The sequence below is a fragment of the Lissotriton vulgaris genome, chromosome 12 (assembly GCF_964263255.1).
Source record: "Lissotriton vulgaris chromosome 12, aLisVul1.2, whole genome shotgun sequence".
NCBI classification, from domain to species: Eukaryota; Metazoa; Chordata; class Amphibia; order Caudata; family Salamandridae; genus Lissotriton; species Lissotriton vulgaris.
In genome coordinates this window covers 723,951,541-723,970,868 of record NC_141700.1, presented here as the reverse complement: position 1 = coordinate 723,970,868, position 19,328 = coordinate 723,951,541, and the positions used below count along the sequence as shown (strand labels likewise).

At 42.9% G+C, this 19,328-nt stretch overlaps 3 non-coding genes across 3 annotated transcripts; all 3 read left to right on the top strand.

Annotated features, from left to right (window-relative positions):
* Positions 1-370: 370 nt before the first annotated feature.
* Positions 371-442, top strand: TRNAW-CCA (transfer RNA tryptophan (anticodon CCA)). Its single transcript has one exon. It is a non-coding gene; the product is annotated as a tRNA-Trp (tRNA).
* A 5,310-nt stretch (positions 443-5,752) lies between these two features.
* TRNAG-UCC (transfer RNA glycine (anticodon UCC)) lies at positions 5,753-5,824 on the top strand. The gene has a single exon. It is a non-coding gene; the product is annotated as a tRNA-Gly (tRNA).
* Positions 5,825-18,012: 12,188 nt separating this feature from the next.
* Positions 18,013-18,084, top strand: TRNAW-CCA (transfer RNA tryptophan (anticodon CCA)). Its single transcript has one exon. It is a non-coding gene; the product is annotated as a tRNA-Trp (tRNA).
* Positions 18,085-19,328: the final 1,244 nt, after the last annotated feature.

Genomic DNA, 19,328 nt, shown 5'->3' with positions numbered 1-19,328 from the left:
TCGGCTGACGGGCGTGACAAATGTCTGCTCTCGCGCGCTGCGAGAAGAATCGTGGGTTTTCACAGTCTGTCACCCTTGGAAGTGTCAGAATAGAGCAGCGCCAACAGCAAAGCAAGTTGATGCGTCTCACGAAAAGGCAGAAGTGCCCTAAAAACAGTTGAATTACCTATCTAAACCGATAGTGCCCCACACGACTATAGAAATTATGTAATGATACAACTTTTGACCGTAGCAACATTTACCCGGGTGACTTTCATAGAGTACCTTCCTGCTACATTTTTCAAAAGCAAAAAATCATCGGCAACCACATTTGATCCGTGCCAGCTATTATCACATATGTATAAAAAATCCTTACTAGACTGATGCAGCTGACTTCGTGGCGCACCGGCAGCGCGTCTGACTCCAGATCAGAAGGTTGCGTGTTCAAATCACGTCGAGGTCATAAATGAATGCTCTTACAATTGAAATCTGGAAGTTAAACCACTAATTCAATTTACCATCACTCATTCATCTATACTACTATTATAAAGAGAGAACACAAACCTTTTGGCATGGTAAACTCGGGAACCACAGCACCAATCCACACACCCAATACATTGTTGTAATCCTCAGGGTGTGCAGATGGACATAGGCTATAAAAAAAAAACGTGAATTAAAAAATATAACTTAAAAAAAAAGAAGTGCCCTGAAAGTAGCGCCGGCCGCGACGCTGACGGCCACGACGTAGCGCTGGCCGCAACGTATGTGATGACGAGGAGGAGCGGCGGTGAAGTGAGGAGCTCGGGGAGGAGCGGCGGCTCAGTTAAGGCTCTGGGACACGGGACGGGAGGGAGCCGGTGCGGGAGGTTGGCCCGGAACAACTGCGGTAAGGCTCAGGGTCTGGGGGCAGCATTTCCGGCATGCGAGGAGGAGCAGTGGTGAAGTGAGGACCTCGGGGAGGAGCGGCGGCTCAGGTAAGGCTCTGGGACACGGGACGGGAGGGAGCCGGTGCGGGAGGTTGGGCCGGAACAACTGCGATAAGGCTCAGGGTCTGGGGGCAGCATTTCAGGCTTGCGTGCACTCCCGCCCCGCCCGCCCTGACATTGTCCGGGACACAGACAATGTCGTGGCAGGCGGGGTCGGGAGTGCACGCAAGCCTGAAATGCTGCCTCCAGACCCCTTCTGCCCCAGGCAACGCTGGGGCGGGCTGCTAGTTTAAAAATAAATGCGGATTTATTTGATATGGATAACAGAGGAACACACCTGCTGCTTATATATTGCTAGGCTACCTAGAAGCCACTGTCAGCTATATTGTTTTTGTGCTTTTATTAATTTTAAAGAGTTTGAGATGTACTGAGCAACCAAAGTAGTGAGCTCTGGCCCCTCATGAACTAAGTAATAATGCCCCCTCCTGTGTAATATTAACAGGAAACATCAGGGTCACACAGGACAGAAAATAGTCCCAGACACCAAAATAAAAGCGACCCCCATTATCGAATCAGATAGGTATAAATCTGGCACCTTTGCAAATTGGTGCAGTTTTGAACTTGTTAGTACACGAAGTATAATTATTTTACAGGGTATAAAAGACTGCATGGATTTGTGGTCATTGCAGGCAATCTTTGTTTTAAAATCATGGAATCCATCATCAAATCTCACCAACCAGACTGCTAGACCTATCATCCATAGGGTGGTCTTCCCCCAAACGTTTTGCCTGCTTACCTCCTCTTTTTGCTGTATCTTTTTGTTGGTCTTAATACTCTGAGCACTTTACCACTGCCAACCAGTGCTAAAGTGCATGTGCGTCTTCCCAAAACATGCTGACACTGGCGTACACATGATTGGCATATTAGTTTACTGATAAGTGCCTTGTGAAGAGGTACCATATACCCAGGGCCTGCGATCTAAATGCTACTAGTGGGTCTGCAGCACTGGTTTTGCCACTCACTCTTAGTCTTCCAAACATTTAAACCCACTTGTCAAGCTTTAAACTCCTCTTTTATTATGAATAAGTCACTGCTAAGGTAAGCCCTAGGTAGCCCAAGGGGCAGGGTGCTGTGTAACTAAAGGGTAGGACTTGTACTGTAAAGTTTTACTTGTACTGGTAGTGCAAACAGCTAAATTCCCTTTTCACTACTGTGAGGCCGACTCCTCTCAAAGGCTAGCACCAGGAATTCCTTAAACACTTTTAAGCTGTAATTTCTGATTAGAAAGGAGTAGTTACATGATGTTTCATATCTTTGAAATAGTAATGAGAAATCCTCTTTAGTGGTAATGATTGATTTAGCAGTACTATTTTAGAAATGGCACTTTAAAAAATTTGGAAATTTCTCTGCTCTTAACTTAGCTTTGTGTGCCCGCAGTTTGTCTCCAATACATGTCTGGATTGGATTACTAAGATATTTTGTGCACTCCCTCTAGGTAGCAACAAACACAGGAAGGGTGGGTATGACAAAAAACTCATCTACATGCATCTACAATCTAATAACTCTTCCTGGGCAGGAAAATGGAGGGGGAGTTCACACTTAAACCTGAATATGCAGTGTCCTGTGTCTCTCACAAAGGGATGAATACCTCCCACAGAAAGCCTGGCTCACTCACAAAGTGGCGATTACCTCCCACAGATTGCCATCTGTGAGTCCTCCCATGCTTGAGGTATCAATCCAGTCCTGGGCCTCAGAAGTGGGTTCTGCAGCTCTTTTTGTTTCAAAATTGACACAGTGCTGACTTTGCACCAAATGGAACCAACACATTGCCCTTCGACACAGGTGCTGATAGACAAAATCTACTTGACGGACTGCGTGGCTTGCGGATGATGGACAGCATGACAGGACAATGATGCAGTCCCTGCATCTTTAAGAAGTTCAACACCGAAGCTTTAATCGACTTCGTGGATAATCACTGACGCATCACCTCCAGCCACAAGATCCACGAGGATGCAACGCCTCCTCACATGAAGTCTTCTAAGTCAACACTTGCTCCATCCAAGGTGCCTTATTTACCAGGCAATGTTGCCTCGCCCCGCAATAGGGAAGCGTGCCATGGGTGTTACAGTGGGTGTCCCCACAGGACACAGATGGCATTTAACACGTACCTAGATTTACAAGATTTTTAAACCTGAGAATTTGTTAAAAGCATAATACGAGCATAATAGGAGGCGTAAGGGGGGGCGCAATGAGTAGAAACACCTTTATTTCTCCTTGTTTTTCCCTTTTCTGTGTGTGCTGTATTCTGCAGCACACACAGAAAGAGGAAAATGCCTCTTGTGTTGTTTTTGTGCAGGACCGTGTCCCTTTGTGCACAAAAATAAAAATCTCTGCAATGCAGGCACCCTTGCACCATGATGCAAGGTTGCCTGCGCTGGCGCATGGCTGCTTGTTGTGAACAAGCACAGGGGAAAAGGACAGGAATGCACCATATCTAATAGATACATCGCATCCCTCCCCTTTTTTTGCCATAGGACGCCGCCACAAAAAAGCTTGCCGCACCGCCCTATTGCAAAATCTTGTAAATGACTCTAAGGTACTTTGTCTGCAGGACCTGTCTAAGTCATGTAGCTGGCCCGCCCTCCATCTTGGTCAGCCTGAATTTTGGATGCAGCCCGTTCTAACGTGACCTCAAGTTACCCCTAAGAGATATTGACTTCTAAGACCTATTTGTGATTTATTCTTTAAAAATTCATAACTTCGTTCTACTAATTACATTTTTGTTATTTTGGTCTTGATTTACTCTCAAAATTACTCTCTATTTTTCTTATCCTGAGTATTTTTGTGGTCTTTCATTGTGTTACTGTGTGTGTGTGTTTGTGTTGCCCACATGCTTTTATACATTGCCTCTTTAGATAAGCCTGCCTGCTCCGTGCCAAGCTGAGAACAGGTTATCTTTTAGTGTGTATCTAGTTTACTCTGTTTAGGATTTTGGCCCCTACTTGGACAGGGTGCATACCTCTTCTACAAGTGACCCAATTTCTGACATTAGACCATAATACTGGCCCACAAACACCCCCAAAAAACTGGCCACACACTGACCTGTGAGGCGAACCCTTCAGGCACTGCCTCTGTGTCCTATAGAGATGGCCACTGAAATTTTACGATTCTGGGTGCCACAACTGTTTTTGCATACTTGAGGAATTACCTAATTTGCCACGTAATCCATCATCTGCTCCATATTCTGTATTTTTTAACCCAAAAAATTGTTTCAAGCTCAAACAGATCAAAAGTTTAAAAAAATGCAGCAACATGTGTTTGTACATAGTGGAAGCCCTTCGCGAAAGTTAACTGGTCACCTTTCATTTGATTATTTCTATATTTAGTTGTTGAACTGAAACTAATGAGTTGGCCTCATTGTCCACGCAGTATTACCATATGTGAAAATGTCAAACTTTTGAAATAATGCTAAAAAAAAAGTACCGAGTTATGTCATATAATATGATTTTCCTTGCATCATAATTTGGTGCTCCCTTGCCTCATAACTCCAGTGTCCCAGCCTATTATCCATTCCAACCCCTGTTGTACGCTAGCACAGCTTCTTAATACACCTAAACTCTTTGTTAACTTCATTTGAAGAACAGTAGAGGGCGCTGTGGTATTAGTATGTGGCCGATCGCGAAGATTCATTCTTCCCAGTTGTAGAATGGAAAAATAAATATGACGTTTTCAGCTGTTTTATTATTTTGTTTGTACATGGGATAGTAAAACGGTAATTTCCAGAGTTCAAATATATTTTGTTATGTGCGTTTGTAACAAACAGAGGAACGAAGTAGGACCAATTGGTGAGACGAAATATACGATTACTAGGCGAGTATTGTATTAAAGGCGGGAAAGAGAAAGACAATAAAGAACAGAGTGAATATATAACTAATTTTGAAATGTCAAGTAAAAAAACTTATGTTGGAAGTCGGAAAAGGTTAGCAGAGGATGGTTTCGATCCATCGACCTCTGGGTTATGGGCCCAGCACGCTTCCGCTGCGCCACTCTGCTGCTACGTACATCGACGCTGCAGCTTAGACCCTAATTTTTAATATGATCTGGCTGTCATACGGTAGCTGTTGTGGGGTGCACAGAGCAGAAACAACTTGAAAATAAAACACACTTTGTGCGGTGCACTCATAAGGGGGCAGAAAGAGACTGTATATATTTCCAGTAGGGCGCAAACAAATCATATAGATCTTTGCAATTAAAGGCAGTGCTCGCTACTTTATGAGATTTTACAGGTTTTTCTTTTTCGTTCCTGAAGATTTCTTAGATGGCCACGCAGGCTTTTCCCTTCTTTGCAGCTTTTCACATCTATTACTGGGGTGATGGGCTAATCCACGTCACTGCCGCAAACACTCCAGAGGCTGATAACTGACTGACCACAAACACGTATTCAATGCTCTTCCCCCTTTAGAGTGCTGCAGGGAGACCCTTGGGAGCAGGATCCTTTGGGTGCAGTAACACCCCCTCCCCCTTGAGTCTCTCTCTTTACATTGCACGCGCTGCTCTGCATTAACCCGTTCATCGAGAGCGCTGGAGTTCACTGTCCTAGGACAGGATTCAAGCCGTAGTCCGCATCCGGGCACCTGCGGGGTTTGGTGAATGGTGCCGCTGGTTTCTCCTCGGTAATGATGACGGCTCCAGTCAGAGCTGCTCAGCCCTCTTAGAAGCGGACGGTCTGGGGTTCTTGGAAGAGTCATTGGAAAGAAAATTCTGTGCGTGAATGGTTTACTTGAAGTCCACAATTGCACACCTCTGATACAGAGTGAGGGGCCTGTGTTTCAAGCCTGACGCAGCAAGCGTTGGTGGTATAGTGGTGAGCATAGCTGCCTTCCAAGCAGTTGACCCGGGTTCGATTCCCGGCCAACGCAGCTCTTTTCTCATCCAATATTAACAATTTGTATTACTACCTCTGTCTGTATTTTTTATAGCAAATTATTAAGCCTGTCACAGTAATATCATTGTGCTGGACTATTCTCTTTAATAACAGCCACTGGGACAGAAATGCAGCTCTTCCTGTGACTCAGATGGAAAGTGCGTTGCGAAATGAGAAGGAATTGAGAAATTGGAGTACACTTTCCATACAGTATGAACAGGATTTGAAGCTGCGAGAAAACAATGCTCTTTGATACTGTCTGTTTGACCCTGAACTTCTGGAATATTTGATGATACTTTTCAGAACTGATTGCAAATACTTTTATTTTCAGAGTGTTAGCTGTCAGTACAGCCCTGCACGTGGAGATCTGTATAACAAGACCTCTCGGGTAATAATAATGCATTTATGTCGGACCTCCCTCTCCATGATATCATTCCCTCCTCGTCTTCTTGGTGCTGTGTCCTCCAAATTTTATTTGGTGTTTGGTTGGACAAGACATTTCTCAGCCCTTTTTAGGTTTCGCTGGGGGGCGGAGCCGTTAGGCTCCTCCTCCAGAGAAATCTGTAGTTTCTAGTATGGGTGACTTGAACACGCCTCTCTGCTTCATTGGCTAGCTCCATAAATGGAGGCTAGCCATTGGAACAGAGAGGCGTCCGTCAATGCCGGACCAGACACGGGGGCGTTCCCGAGATTCTTTGGCTTTTGCCGACGTCACGCGACGCCGGGAACGCCCCCGTGTCTGGTCCGGCCGGGCCGTGCTTGCTGCTGTCCTGCCTTGTGTCCCTCCTCCCCCCGTCCCCACGTTTCCCGCCTCCCTCCCGACGTCCGTGTCCTTTCCCGCCCCCCTCGTCCTCTCCCGCCCGCCCCCCTCGTCCTCTCCCGCCCCCCCGTGTCCTCACAAATAGTGGACTATAGTTAAAGAAAAATGGGAAGTCGGGTGAAAAGTCGCAACGTAAGCCGGATAGGGGGGTCATGTGTAACATGGGATAAATGTGATGGGAGGGGGTTAAGTGGCGGTAAAATAAATAAGTCTGAGGTGCCTGGGAGCAAGTTGAAGGTTAGGCCGAGATTTTAGAAGGGTGGGAACTCTGCGGGTTTTAGCGCTCAGAGACTCCGCTGAAAAAGCTTTGAAGGGCAGTGCCGGGTGCAGTACTTTACAGTGGCTGACCGTTTGTTATGAATTGTATTTATCTTTATAGAAATGGCCTGGGATGTTGATGTTCTTAGAATGATACGTTTTCTTGAGCGTGAAGATGCTTGGGATGGTAACATTTTGACTGACAGATTCGGTAAGGCTGCGCTTTTGCCCTCGGGGGCGGACGCGAACTCACTAGAGGCGCGGTTATTAAAGAGCCTGAATATTCTGCTGGGCGGGGTTACGAGGGCGGGATTAGGGAGCAGGACCAGGGAGCAGGACTGGGAGTTTACAGTCGGCACGAAAGAGTCCTTGGAGCGGAGGCGGGTAAGGGAGCAGACGGGAGCAAAGAACGGTGAGGTATTTCCCATACGAACGGCGGAGGGCCTCTGTTGCGTTCTCTCTCGAAGAGTCCTTGGAGCGGAGGCGGGTAAGGGAGCAGACGGGAGCAAAGAACGGTGAGGTATTTCCCATACGAACGGCGGAGGGCCTCTGTTGCGTTCTCTCTCGAAGAGTCCTTGGAGCGGAGGCGGGTAAGGGAGCAGACGGGAGCAAAGAACGGTGAGGTATTTCCCATACGAACGGCGGAGGGCCTCTGTTGCGTTCTCTCTCGAAGAGTCCTTGGAGCGGAGGCGGGTAAGGGAGCAGACGGGAGCAAAGAACGGTGAGGTATTTCCCATACGAACGGCGGAGGGCCTCTGTTGCGTTCTCTCTCGAAGAGTCCTTGGAGCGGAGGCGGGTAAGGGAGCAGACGGGAGCAAAGAACGGTGAGGTATTTCCCATACGAACGGCGGAGGGCCTCTGTTGCGTTCTCTCTCGTCCCATACAGATCGTTCCAATCATTTAACTTGTTGCAATCTTTCCACTGTCCTGTTTGGTCCCGATTGATTTACCCTGCACTCTGTCAAACTCAACGAACTGCCCCTGCAGTCTGCTACTTTAGTTTCCCCAATCATGTATTTCCCTCCATATCTTGTCCCCCCCCGCCCTTCCGTTCAGTTTTTATTATCTTTCTACTCCTCCACTTTTCCCCTTTGCTGACCTTTCACTCGCCAGACTTCCTCAACTGAAACCTCCGAGAGTTGTTTTGTCATAGGGACATTTTAGGTCCACCCCGCGGTCTTGCAGTTCTAATAAATGCTTTCTGTGAGTTGTAGTAAGCTTAGTTAGCGACTGTTAAACTGAACTAGCTCAAAGGATAACTATATTATTTAGTGGAAAAAAGATCAAGACTGCAAGCGTTGTGTCCCAATGACATAGAATCTTCTTCATACCACTTCACCCAGTTGATTGTAATTGCTGTTGTTCACTGCCTCAGATAGTGTCATTTCACCTCCTTATGCCTCTTTCTTGACCACTTGTCATTTGTCCCACTGCCGATCTTACACTTACTCCATATCAAGTCCATGGAACCTGTTTCACCCACCCGTCTGACCAGAATTTCACTTGCTTCCCTCATCCCTATTAGACTCCAGTGTACTAAACTTTCGTCCCTCAGGGTCCCACTGCGGCTCCATCATCCTCCTGCGGTCACTTTCCACATCCCGCTGGTCATGTCTGATATTACCTGGCAGTCTCTTTTCTCTCACGTTCTAATTTCATGGCACCTCTTATTAATCTACTACGTCGTTCACTGTTTCACCCCTTGACCCCCCCATGTATTCTTTGCTACCTTCCGGATTGCGCTGACTATTCCCTGCTGGCCCACGTTTCTATTATCTCTACTTCTGTTCATGCTGCCTTTAATCGGATTTTTTATTTTTTTGGGCAATGTTTTGAACCCTACATAAAACATTAAGCGTAGAAGACCTAAATGTCAAAATTACGCTTAACTGTATTATGCAAATATATTTTGTGAACATTGAAATGAAAGATGGAAGATTGCTGGCCGGGCCCTTAAGATATTCCTCTCTTGTGCAAGATGATTATTTGGGGACTAAAGGTCAGCGCAAAGGAAGTTTGTCAGGGTATAGTCTTTGCCACAATTGACATTTGAAACTGGACACATTAGTATTGTAGTGTGTAGCATTTATATAGTTTTTCGTATATCGTTGTGGGGCCTATTTTCGCGGACCTACACAATTGAGGTGTGCACGGTTGTTGCAGAATGCTGTATTTGTTGTCATCCTTGGTGTCTTAACTTAATGACCGCAGATATGCTTTCATCTTGTCTTGTAGTACAGTGGATAACACTGTGATGGAGGTGGTAGCACAAGAGCCTCACATAATTTAGTTGTAATTAGTTGAGGTTTATAATTTACTTAGGCTCCATGCTATGCTTCATGCTTTCTTTTCCGAAATAGCAAAAGACACACAAATGATGGACGGGATGCAGAACAAATCAAAACATTCACCCCCAGTCAAGAGATCTGAGTTAAATCCAACATTCTTTTTCTCACCATGCCACCCCCGTTTAGACCCAGCCATATGCAAATCAGTCTTTTCCCTGTGCCTCATGGGAACAGTCCAGCCCAAACTGCCAAGGGTAGGACCTGGCTTGGCAGTTTGGGCTGGACTGTTCCCATGAGGCACAGGGTCAGACTGATTTGCATATAGCCATGTCTGAACTGGGGTGGCGGAGTGAGCTAAAGAACAGTGATGGATTAAACCCAGATCATTTGACTGGGGGGTGAGTGTTTGATTTGCTCAAACGCTCTGTCCATCATCCCCTTTTGTATCGAACTTGTAATACAAACAGCATTATTATAAATCTTTTGTTATGTAGTCCTTTTGTTCTCCAATTATTGTTCAATCTTTGCATTTATTTCCCTTTTACGTAATTTTGGGTACACTGCATTTTGTATTAATGTATGCGATACTTGTCTTTAATTAAAATGTATTGTCTGGAATATTGATTAATAACAGGGCACAAATCCTTATCAAGGTGAAGCAGCAGCTCCTTCACAGAGCCAGGACTCAGGCCCCAAGGTCAGGGTTCACATCTCTATAAGATGAAGCATCAAGTGACTCCCAAGGCCAGGGTCTGATTCCAACCAAGACCAAGGGGGGCTCTTGTGTGGTGTGTGTGGGGGGCTCTTGTGTGTGTGTGTGTGGGGGGCTCTTGTGTGGGTGTGTGTGTGCAAATGCAATACGTCTTGCATTTGCGACAGAGTAAGCTATTGGCATTGTAAATGAGAATGCCATTTATTTATCTGTTTTCAAAACCAACACATAAATAAAAAGTTTGTCATTTACAATGCCAATAGCTCAAACTTTTCCGAAGGCGAAACCGTTGCATTGTAAATGCTTGTTAAGCGTTGAACACTTCTCCAGTCCCTCAACCCACTGGGGATTGTCCCGACTCCCGATGCCTCCTGTCCAGCACTTACTGCTTGGCTAAGAAATCATTCAGAAAACGTTAGATGAATCCTTTCCGAAACTGGTCCAACTTGTTCAGAATATGACCTTTGCACTGATCTAGTCAGTTAATTTAGCTGCAAAATTTCGCTTCTCAAAAAATTGTGAAACCTCTCTGAAATTTTGTAGTATTCCTTTATAGTAGCTACTGTGAAAATTGAAAAGTTAGAGAGGGTACTTGTTCAAGGAAAAAATATCTCCAGTGTGTAAAATTGTGGGAAAATAATGTTCCAACAATTAAATGCGTAGATGTTGCATTATGTGACATTTGCAAATCTTGCTAGTGCATTAAAACATTTCTCTCAGACTTGGTGAGAAAATAGTAAACAAAATCTAGTTTTAATCATTCCACCTACATGCAAAGCTTATGTCAGATGATCATCAATGCCTAAGGGATTTATAGATGACGATGAAAGCCTTGTGGCAGATATAGCTGTTGCCTTTGAAACTAAATAGTGCTGCAAGGCTAATATGTAAAAAAAAACTCCCCTTTCGGCCTTCATTTTCAGAGGGTACCAAAGCTGAATGGTTTAATCTTGATTTTGAATGGTGATATTGATTTAAGGAATTCAGATAAAAGGGACACATGGTTAACATAAAAGGCTGATTGTCAGAGCCGTGTTCTGACTGTTTTCTTCAGTAGGATTAATAGTTTGGCAAATCATGATAGCCGTAGCTCAGTGATACTCAAAGTACGACCCAGGGGGCGCATGTGGCCCTCCTGACCTTTACATGCAGCCCCCTGGTCAAAAGCAGCCCTGGGCTAATGTTTACATGACTCAGCACTAACATAGACAATATGTTACAAAAACCAGCAAGCATTTATTTAAAGGTTAATTGAAATTAAAGAAAGGAAGTAACTAGGGTGTCCTAAACCACTTCACTTTAGGAACACCTTTATTTTTAAAAAGATCTTGTAGTAAAAGAAGGATAAAGTATGTTAATTAATTAACTTGCAGAATGATTTCACCTTAGTACATCAGATTTTCAGTACATTGAGAAGTATGTCTTTAAGTGATTGTTTTAAAGCATGAATTGAGAACCATTAATTCTTCCTGTTTAAAGATTTTTAAATAGTCGAATGTTTTAATTTATACTAGAGTGTGTTTTTTTAACTAGTTTACGTTTATATATATATATATATATATATATATATATATATATATATATATATATATATATATGTTTAATTTTTATATAATTTTAACATTATAAAATACATTAAAGTTAATCCTTTAACAATTGTTTAAAAGTAAATATATATTTATATATTAATTATTATATTTGTATGTTTATCTTTTTGTAATTAAGTTTATTTGTTATATTTGTTAAAGTGTATATAAAATCTAAATAATTTTTTTAATTAATTGTATTCTTTAATATATTTAATATTTATCATGTAAGGCAACTGACACCGAAACGCGTAAGGATATGGGGAATGGAACGCACTGCTGAACCTGTGAATAAATGCCTTACACTCCAGTATTGAGTCTCAATGTGGTGTGTAATAGATGTTTATTTAATGGGCTGCTCTGTCCCCATTTATAGTGGCCGCCCTGAAGGGTCAGGGCTCCTATGCTCGGAGGCTGTTTGTTTGAATATATATATATATATATATATATATATATATATATATATATATATATATATATATATATATATATATATATATATCAATCTGTCTATCTATCTATATATATATATATACATGTATGTATGTATATATATATATATATATATATATATATATATATATATATATATATATATATATATATATATATATATATGATATTTAAAACAACTATATTTATGACATCAATAGTTTTTTCCAATATTTTTGTACTTACCATTACTATAAGATGTTGATATATTTGACATTGATATCTTGGTCACAATATTTTTGTATGGGGATATTTTTACTTCGATATTTTGTCAGTATACCCAACTTTATTTTACTTCCTTCGCAATGTTACAAGTTCTCTTTGGATACTCTTGTTGATTGTTGGTCTTGTAATTTTTCTGAAGCAGATTTTATACATTTAGTATTTAATTGTCCTAACATACTTTCTTTCTGGCACATGGTTTGGTCTCAAGTCAAAAAGATTTACAATCTGTATAATTTTTTTATTATTCTTCATCTTTTTTTAGGAACATTGACCAATTCTCCCATTTAATCTTTCCCAGAAGATAAATTATTAGATATTTTATTAGCAATTGCTTTTCCGCACATCAATTTTAATTGGAGAACGTCAGCCTTGTTAACATGTAAAGTATGGTGGGATTCAGTGGGTTCACATCATAAGTTGGATACTATGGAGCCGATTATGATGTCATTAGGAAGGGCTCCGTATGGGATATGGTATTGCAGAATCCGATTCGGAACCCTTGTTTCCTACCGAATTGGACAGTTTTCCCATCAACTAATTATGATGTCCAGAAACTGTACGAGCAGTTTGAATCAGCTCAGAAAGCAATTGGGTCAGTCCGAGTCCGAGTCTTTTGGAGCCGAATTGTGCAGCTCAATGGGCAGGGTTCTGGACGTGCGATGATGATGACTGATTCGGAGAGCCGTTCTGCCTCAGTTTGCCAATACAAAATGGCTTTTGGAATCAGTCTTTGGGGGCCCGTTGCAAGCCCCCATTCACCCAGAGGTGACCAAATGTGGCTCAAGGGACCCCTCTTCTCAGCCATGCACAATGTGGCAGCCACCATGAGGTGCCCGCCACAGGGTGCAAGGTTTTTCCCAATCACCCCTTTTTCCACTGTTAGCCTGTGTTCTCAGTCAGAAAGCAGGCTCCAATTGGAATCAATTTGAGTCCGACCGAACGATGTTGGCAAGCATCGTAATTGGTCATCCAGACTAGCAGGACATGATTTGGTAGGAAACGAGTCTGGAACCGATTAGTTTGGCACAGTTTCTGTACAACATCGTAATCGGCCCCTTTATATACTATGCAATGTTTACCTTCTCATAATGTGCAATTGTTATGGTTACCTCTTACTACGTTTCTTAGCCAAGTTGAAATTGGTGTATCTAGTTCATTACCTATATTATCTGAAACCGTTTATCCTCCATGAATATTCTATCTCTCTGTTCTCCCTACTTTTACATTTAAGTTAAATTTTATTGTTATAGTTATACAGTTACTGTTTCTTTTTAGAGGCTAAGTTATAGATGAGAATTGTATTAGTCTTTGTCATAATATTCATGATATAGTATAAGATGTTTTCTTTTATCCTTTTATGTTTTCCCCTTCTCTCTTTCCCTCCCTTGCTCATAAAATTATAAAGACTTGAATGGATTTTCCCTAGGTTTTTAATACAGCATGTTCATTGGTAACTCATTATTTTTAGATTAATTTGAATTTGCGTTTTGCTGTATATAATGGATTAAATAAAGTATTTTAAACATTAAAATATAGATGATATCACTGGCTGGTGACTTATATAGGTTCCTTAATGCACTGAAATATGAAATATTCTGTGCTCACATGAGAGTCCATTTCCTTATCCTTGTATCTCAACAGCAGGAGTCTGGACTCCATTCTCAAATTGGGCCAGCAACTGACACCTGGCACTAGGGCAATGTTTTCCTCTGTAACTGATGCAGGCCTGCATTGATGGCGAGCGACCAGCACAGCTCCACTGGGTGCTGACCTGGATGGGGGGCACTGACCCCAGGGGCAGGGCACTATGTTTAGCAATAACGTAGGTTTTAACAGCATCTGGCGCAGAATTCCTTGTCTGTCCAGTTTTCAGGCATCAATAAAAGTGTCATGATAGTTCCTATGATTGATGTTGCTGTCAGAGGAAGAGCCAATCAGTGGGATGAATATTCATCCTAGTTGGTCCATAATCAATCAGTATCTGTTGCTAGGATTTCGGTTTTCCTGCAATAGCAGAAACAAGATTTGCAGGATGGATGTGGGCTACTTCCTCTAATGTTCCTGTGTTTTCACGAAAAAATTATATCAGAACATTTTTGGAGAAGAGGAAAACTGGCAGGTGTTCCTCACTCCTCACACCTCATCATGTGCTGTGGAAATAGTGGTGTGAGGAGTCAGGCAAACCCATCAGATACTCTCTTACAGCCACAGAGCCCTGCCCCAAAAACCATAAATACTACACAGGCTCAAATAATATTTTATAACCCAGTTTCAGGTATTATATGCGAATTATGAGTGTATCGCATGAACAAGAATGAGACTCATATTTGTGAGAAGAATTAAAAAGGGAATACGAATTCCAGAAAGTAGTCAGGGTTTCAATAATATTGAGTGGTATGGTTGGCACGCGATGCCAAGAGGAGGAAATTGTGAGCAGGTAGACCAACATTATGAAACTAAACCAGCTCCATCTTGTATTGACCATGTGAGCGCATTGTTGCAGCATTAACACGTGGAAGGGCTTCAGCAGGTAACTCTTTACATGGGATTTAGCAGAGCTCAGCTACTGATGGCACAAGAAGGCAGGGAGTGAGATATGAAGTTCTCATTGTCAATGTTTCTCAAGGATGACCCTGCAGAGACAAGAATTCGCAGTTCTGCTAGTATTCTCAGCTGCACCAGGAGGGAGCTGCTATTTGCTTCCTGAATGAACCACTGTCTTCATTGCTTGAGACCCAAACTGTTGGTACATTTCCATTGCTTGAAATTGATATATCTGTCTGTGCTTGGAGTTCAAGTGTGAGGCATTGCTTGATTATTAGCTCGTTATGTTATTCAGATTAATAGAATCTTCACTCTCAAAGAAAGATCTTTCTAATTGATTTTATTTAAGAAACCAGCGTTGACAGGTGCAGGAGCAGTGTCACGTGACGGTGTCTGAGCCAATATAAGCAGAGAAGCCCTGAGACAGAGTGTGTGACTAGTGGAGCCATGACATGTCAGGGAAAGGGACCCCCTTCTCTTTCAGCCCTAATGAACGGATGGAGCTCCCATGCTTCCCAGGTCCAGGGGTGAATCGCTCACCCAGCCCAGGCTTGTGTTTTTAGAATCTGTGACTTGTGGCCTGGATTCATGATGTGGCAAACAGGAACACAAGTCCAAGAACACAGAGAAACACAGTAGACTGGAAGAGATACTACTCCTGATGGACACTTGAGAGCTCTGAGGTGTAACAAGAATAACCTTTTTTTGGTAGAATATATTCCCCCTCACATTCCCAATTTCCTGCCCCATTGTGATACAAAGCTCTCCACTGATCTCTGGATATGTTTGCACTTCATGAATTCCAGCAGATAAAGGCATCCTTTTATATATGCATGAGTACAGAAAAGAAGCCTAGAGTGTGAGGGATCTCAACATGAAATGTGAGGGATAAAAGATCCATGTGAGGAAAATGCACATGGAATCTTTGCTGTGGGTGGAGAGAAAGTTGAATGTGAGGGACAGGAAGATTATTGCCCAGTGTCCCGTGACCCCACCCCCTGCCACAGCTTCAGCCACCTGAGGCTTTCCAGGGAACCCTATGTTTCATTCTGGGCCTTGTACTTTCATTGTTCCCATTAAAACCATGTGCCAAGAAGTCTTAACATTCAAAGTGCCGCTGGCTAAAGACCAGGACCAGTGGTATGCTGCGTGCCTTTGCGCCCCTTGACTACCATGTAGCAGTGCAGAACCCAGTGGAGAGATGTCTGAAGACTGGTGAAGAGAAACAAACACTGCCCTGGAGCTTGAGACCACCAGGCCTCCGTAGACATCACCAGGGCTGGTGACACTGGTCTGCACATAGAACATGGCCACCTCCAGGTTCTGCGCCACCAGAATATTTATTACAAGCCCAGGGGCCCTATACTACAGAAGAGAGACCCCACTCCATCCCCTCCATGGCCCCCTGGGGTGTCCACCCAGACTTTCACAGATTGAGTTGAAATTGTCCTTTCATTTATCAGGTCCTGCAGCCTCGTCCCTGTCTTTCGAGCTGGTTTTCGTCTCTCGTCTCTCGTTGCCTCCTGTGTTCTCCTTCGTGGTGCTTTCAGGCTGTCTTGGCTGCATGGGTATTTATAAGACCTAGACATCAAACAGGGTATCTTTGTTATGTTTGCATCATTCTACTTTCTTTAGTGCTGCTTATCATTAGCAGCTGGGGGTGGCTTTGGTTTTGAGAAAAAATGTGACAATCTGCTTGTTTCCATTGTGACAAAATGTTGCTGATTTGTGCTTTGCACTTGATAGCTCATGGGGTTTCGTGGTGGTTTGCAGTGGGGCTGGGGACGGCGCAAGCTCCCCAACATGTGTAAAAAATGTTACATTATCCAAAATTCTTCAAAATCCGTTGAGAAGAATAACGATGTGTGTAGTGGCGGGTTCATTATGCCAGTGATTTCTTTTTCCATTGAAAACATTCACGTTTCGCTATTTGTCGCCACTAACTGTTACCATCTAAATTATTTTTATACATGTTGATATCATCTATTTAAACACCGTTCCTTGTAGCTCTTCCTCCCCTGACTTGCACATTAGGACAATCCCTCGCTCTGGAGATCTTGGCCACTGGTGCAGTGAGGGTACCAGGTGGCCTCGGGCAAGCCAAGGAAATGCACCCATGTCCTCTGGTTAACTAGTAAATGAAAACAGTAATTGGGGGTGTCATGGGCTTTTCAACCCCAACGACCCCGGTGCCACTGCACCTGATGCACTATTAAAAGGGACCTTTGTGATGTTCCTGGAGCCACGCCCTACATACAATAGAAAGAGTTGTATGGGATTGAGAAGCACGGGAGGCCTTGTGCCTAGAGCGAGCAGCGGCTTCACGGAGGTTTCTAGGCGCTCTTTGAAAACAGAGTTAAAAATAAATTGTCAAACTTGGGAAGAATTACGAGGCAACATTTGAAAATTCATAATGCCAGCAGGCATCAACCATTATTCAAAGTGAAAAAGTAATGCAGTGAGCACTGCCTTCGAATTCAGCAAAGAAGCAACAAGGCACAGGGGGGCTCGAGAAAGGCTGGATTAATATGTGGCACTGGCAGCATGATATGAAAAATCGAATATAATGTTCACTCGCTGAATCTGGGCCATTAAGGCTGTGTGTGGACCTGTGAAGCCGGGGAAAGTCAGATGTCTGCAAACGTTTTATTTATTGAGGGGGGGAGGGGGGCATTGCCTGCCACTGGTTCGGGGCGGCTGATTGATGACCATTGACACACTTTACTCCAGAATCGTCCCTGCACTGGGGCTCATGCGTGACACTCCCGCTAATCAAGTGACAGGGAAACAGGGCGTCACCAAAACAAAGCTACGGGCACTGACGTCCGAGGGGCGGCGCTCTGCCTCGGTGCCCACCAGGAGGGCAGCTCTGTCAGCTGAGCTGATGGGATCTCGGCTGACGGGCGTGACAAATGTCTGCTCTCGCGCGCTGCGAGAAGAATCGTGTGTTTCAGTCTGTCACCCTTGGAAGTGTCAGAATAGAGCAGCGTCAACAGCAAAGCAAGTTGATGCGTCTCACGAAAAGGCAGAAGAGCCTTAAAAACTGTTGAATTACCGATCTAAACGGAAAGTGCCCTACATGACTATCCAAATTATGTAATGATACAATTTTTGACCGTAGCAGCATTTACCCGGGTGACTTTCATAGAGTACCTTCCTGCTACATTTTTCAAACGCAAAACATCATCGCCAAACACATTTGATCCCTGACATCGGTTATCACATATGTCAGAAAAAACCTGGTCTACTCGAATAGCTGACTTCGTGGCGCAACGGTAGCGCGTCTGACTCCAGATCAGAAGGTTGCGTGTTCAAATCACGTCGAGGTCATAAACTTATGCTTTTACAATTAAAATTGAAATCTGTTAGTTAAAACACTAATTCAATTTACCAATCACTCATTCATTTAAAAATAAATGCGGATATTTTGTATATGCATAAAAGAGGAACAAACCTGCTGCTTGTACAATGCTAGGCGTGCCTAAAAGCCACTGTCCGCTATATTGTTTTTGTGTTTTTATTAATTGTCAAGAGTTTGAGATGTAACGAGCAACCAAAGTAGTGAGCTTTGGTCCCTCATGAACTAAGTAATAATGCCCACTCCTGTGTAATATTAACAGGAAACATCAGGGTCACACAGGACAGAAAATAGTCCCAGACATCAAAATAAAAGTGACCCCCATTGTCGAATCAGATAGGTAGAAATCTGGCAGCTTTGCAAATTGGTGCAGTTTTGAACTTGTAAGTACACGCGGTATAATTATTTTACAGGGTATAGAAGACTGCATGGATTTGTGGTCATTGCAGGCAATCTTTGTTTTAAAATCATGAAAACCATCAGCAAAACTGACCAACCAGACTGCTAGACCTATCATCCATAGGGTGGTCTTCCCCCAAACGTTTTGCCTGCTTACCTCCTCTTTTTGCTGTATTTTTTTGTTGGTCTTAATACTCTGAGCACTTTACCGCTGCCAACCAGTGCTAAAGTGCATGTGTGTCTTCCCTAAACATGCTGACACTGGCGTATACATGATTGGCATGTTAGTTTACTGATAAGTGCCTTGTGAAGAGGTACCATATACCCAGGGCCTGTGATCTAAATGCTACTAGTGGGTCTGCAAAACAACAGAATAAATGCCAGTACCGTGATCTTTACTAGACAGAACTGAATTGTATCACACAAAGAATTAAACTAAGTTCAAATTCGAACCAATTATTAGAATAAATCACTGTTTATTTATCATATGTTTTTCAGGGAGTTTTTTGTTGGTTATTATTCACCAAAGATACATAACGACAATTAAAGAACAAACATTACATAAATCAATTTTCATAAAAATGACATTAGCCTAAAAATGTGCATAAATAACAAAAATCTATCATACGTGGTTGATCAACATCAGTACTCCAGTCTCACACTCACACACAACACATACATACAAGTCAATATTTACAATTTGAATGTCACAAAATAGAAAAAAAAAATCAAAAGTACACCAAAGAAACTTGTTTAGTTTACTCAAGAATTATTGGACAATATCAAGAATACAATTTAGTGAATTGAGATCTTATGG